Here is a 4,362-nt window from a genome sequence, read left to right on the forward strand (position 1 = left end):
TTGAATAGGAAATAGAAGAAAATAGACATAACAAAAAATAAATACCATATTTGAAGTATACCAATTGTATAGTGAATTGAAAACCCATTATCACAGTATCTCAGAGCTGTATCTCTTCCTTCTGTTTAATAAACAGCATACGAAAAAAAAGCAGAAATCAAAGTAAGGAAGTAAACCAGATTTTTAAGAAGGACTTTGTTTGGATTTATTTAATACAAGAGGAGAAGAATGGAAACGATGAGTCACAAATATTGTTTTGCAAAAGGTCGGAAATAATCTGGTGGGTTTCCCCAGGAAATAAAAGTATGAGCTCAAAGAATGAGGAAAGCTGAAAGAGACTTGCAATAAGACTAAAGCAAATATAAGCACACCATTTTAGCTTCATTATTTAGAAATAGAACTAGACAGGTAGGAAAACAGGCTTCTGAAAAGCTACCATATTCAGGTTTCAAACAGAATTGAGTGAAGTAAAAATAATATCAGGGCAAAGGAGCAGTTCTAAAAAGGAACCAGACAGAGACAAATATTATTGAAATTCTTCTTTAACCAGAGCATGGAAACCTGCTTTTCAATTTATTTTTATTTTTTTTTAAAGAAATGGAACTATGGGATAGCATAGAATATCATGCAATTTGGGGAACAGAGGTGAAAAATAGTTTAAAACTCCATATGAATTAGCATGACAAAATAACCTCTCAGAGAAAATGTTATGCCCCATACTGAAACACACAGTTAATTGTTTCCAAGAGATATAAAACACGTTTCAAATTTCTATCAAGAAAAAAAAAGAAAAACACGCATCAATTTTAACTCCATAGTATGATATATAATCTTTAAAAGTCCAGTATTCTCTGAATGTCCTGAATCTTTTTTTATTGCCATAATTAAATTTGGACATTTAGTTAAATAGATTTAAGAGCATCTTTAGTTGATTTCATTTCATTACTGTGATGGGTGACACTTTTATTAATGAAATATTAAACCAAGAGAATACTCACAATACATACTCCTCCCTAACCCTAAAGGCAATACTTTCTACTTTTACTAGTAGTCATTTCAATTATTTTGTCCCCTTTTAGGCAATGACAAAAAAAAAAAAAAGTATTAGGCAGTAGAACCAACTTAGAAAGCATAGTTGTGGGGGCTTCCCGGGTGGCGCAGTGTTTGAGAGTCCGCCTGCCGATGCAGGGGACACGGGTTCGTGCCCCGGTCCGGGAAGATTCCACATGCCGCGGAGCGGCTGGGCCCGTGAGCCATGGCCGCTGAGCCTGCGCGTCCGGAGCCTGTGCTCCGCAATGGGAGAGGCCACAACAGTGAGAGGCCCGCGTACTGCAAAAAAAAAAAAAAAAAAAAAAGAAAGCAAGCAAGCATAGTGGTGGACAATAACTAAAAATAAAAAAATTGACCCAAAGGCCTTGCAAACACAATACCTAGAACTAAACTCATCATCCATTATCTTCAATCCCCAATTCAGCTTTTCCAACTTCCTCCTGAAATCTATGAGTGGTATTGATATGCTCAAGCTAAAAACTTGGAAAATAAACATTCATGACTCAATCCCTTTCTATCTCACATCCAAGATCAACTCTGTCACCATGTTCAAAAAATTCTTTCTCCTAAGCAGCTTTCATGTCTGCTCACTTCCTTCCATTCTTAACTGTCCAGGCAGTCACCATGTGTTATCTGCATAATATCCACAGCTCCCTAACAGAGCTCTCTGCCCTCAGTATTGATACCAAAAAAAAAAAAAAAAATCTATTCTGCTTATTGCAGTCAAAATGGTCTTTCAGAGAATAAAGACACTCATGATGCCCTGCCCTATTTTATTACTTACCAATGGCTATTTCTTGCAATTAGGATAAACCCAAGTTCCTTAAGATGTCCCTGTCCATCTCACCTGGGTCATTTCTTTCTGACGCTTTCTCCTTCTTCGAGCTACCTCAGGATAATTCTCAGATACCATTCCTTTTTCTTAGAACCTTCCCATCTCTCCTCGCATGTCTAACTGCTACTCAACCTTCAGATCTCAGTTTAAACATTATTATCTCCTCACAGGCTTCCTCAGTTCTCTAAAATATGTTGCGTTCTGTGGATTCAGTACTATGCATATGCACATAGCATGCTTTATTTTCTCTATCGGGACACTTAGAAGTCAGAATTGCAATTACTTGTTTAATTGCTTATCTCCCATGCTAGACTATAAGGGCTGAAATCAAGGCTTTCTTGGCTACAATTATATCCCCAATGCCCAGGTTAATGCCTGCTTTACAATGATCAATGATGAAGATAATGAAGATGATGATGATAATGAAATAACTGCAATGTTGACTATATTGCATTTGATGATTATAATTATATTATTGTGTAACTACCATCTTCCGGATTCTGGGTTAAATGATTTACATTTATTCCTCCATTTAATTCTCACAACAATCCTTTAGTATATGTACTATGATTATTCCCATTTTAAAGTTAATGACTATTCCCATTTTAGAGGTAAAGTTATGTAGGTATAGAAAGGTTATTAAAATTGCCTGAAATCAAACCTCTAGTAACTGGAGGAAATAAGACTTGAATCCAGGTGTTTTGCCTGCAAAGGTTGTCTTTTTCAATAATATTTGTGTTGAATTTTATTGAATGTTGCAAGCCATGTGGAGGAAATTGCTCTTTATGAGTTTGAGTTTCTACAACCGAGAATTTTAGATATTGGATTCTTTTCCCATTGGATTTCTGATGATTCAATCTTACTCATTCACAGTGGAATCCTAGTGCTCTCAGCTCTGCTTCCTTTTCTTAAGAATTCTAAATGTATTATTTCCTTGGAAAATTACAAAACCCATAATATACAATACGTTTACAAAGTAAAAGGTTTTTAATGGGTATTCAGAAGTTTATAGATCAATGTCCTTCTAATTTTAAAATTAACTTAGTGACACTATTTTTCAATTAATGTCCTATTCTAATATGTCATCTATATTCAAAAAATAAGAAGAGAAAATCTTCCAAAATATAAGGATGCTTCTCAGCCTGCTTCTTATCTGAAGCAGGTTAGAGTCCAAAAGCCTCTTTTCATTTTGAACTTTCCCTGCCACTTTTAGCCCAATCTAATATAATTCTTTTTAAATCTTTGTGCATCAAATTAGGATCTATTCCATTAAACAAAAGATACATTCATATACTTTTTCTTAAAACCCATCTAAATCTTGGGTTCCCTGTGAGGCTGCTAGGATACAAAACCCTTCACAGTCTTAGGAGTTCTATTGTTTTAACAGGGAAGGTCTATGTGGCATACCCTTAAATTCCTTAGATGGCTTTTGTCTAACTGAAAGTATCTATGAGATATACCAACTTATATCTTTTGAGGATTTTAACAAAGGATGCTACAGCCCTATCTAATTTGATTTCTTACTTTGGTATTCTTTTGTTGGGAAAGATTGAGAAAAGAAACAGTTTTACTTTCAAATCCAGCTATTTCTGGTTCATGTAATTTCTCTAAATTCTGCTCAGAAATTTAGAGGCTTCTTCTTTGGTGCATCTCTTCTTCTCCTGTTTTATCACAGGCAGCAAAAAGAAGCCAGTTGTCACTTTGTACATTCTGCCTGAAAATCTCCCCTGCCAGATCTATGAGTTCCTTAGGTTTCCTTTCTATTTCTCATGTGACCGTAGGCAACAGTACTGTCAAACTTTCTGCCACTACATAACAAGAAACCTCTGTTTGCAATCTCCAGTGACATTTTCCTCACTTTCCTTCAAGCCCTCGCCAATGGTTTCCTCAAGGTTATTTCCAGCTTCCACTAACAGTCTCCTTGAGACCCTTTCAGCTTTGGTCTACCACTGGGTCCCAAAGCCAATGGAAAATGCTTTGGGCAGCAAAGCATTTTGCCCTTTATGTCATTCAAGTCTCTGCTCAGACTCATCATCACATGGAAATTGTCTTGACATGGTTACCTCCTGCATCAGTCACCCAGAATCCAGGGAAGCATGTCACTTTTCTTAATGTGATGCAGGGTGTGCAGCGGAGAGGTCAAAAAGAAAAAGAGAACCCTCTTTTGCAGGCGGTGAGATACTGCAATTACTTATGACTTTATTTTTTTCCTGACTTTTTTTTTCCCCTCCTTGAATCTTCGTGGTTTTATGAAAAGCAAAGTGATTCACAGTCTAATCATATACCCCTTTTTTTCTTGTCCTTCACCTAATAGGTTTGGGGAAGTAATAGAAGAAATAGAAGAAATAAGTTAGAATCCAGGCTTTAAAAAGTGGGGATGATAGAGCAGAATATTCAGCCCTAAAACCCCTCAACCTTCCTCCCATCAACTGTGTCAATTACCATCTTCCTGTTTTGTTTTACTCCCATACCCTGAG

Source organism: Pseudorca crassidens, chromosome 11 (assembly GCF_039906515.1).
Source record: "Pseudorca crassidens isolate mPseCra1 chromosome 11, mPseCra1.hap1, whole genome shotgun sequence".
Classification (NCBI taxonomy): Eukaryota; Metazoa; Chordata; class Mammalia; order Artiodactyla; family Delphinidae; genus Pseudorca; species Pseudorca crassidens.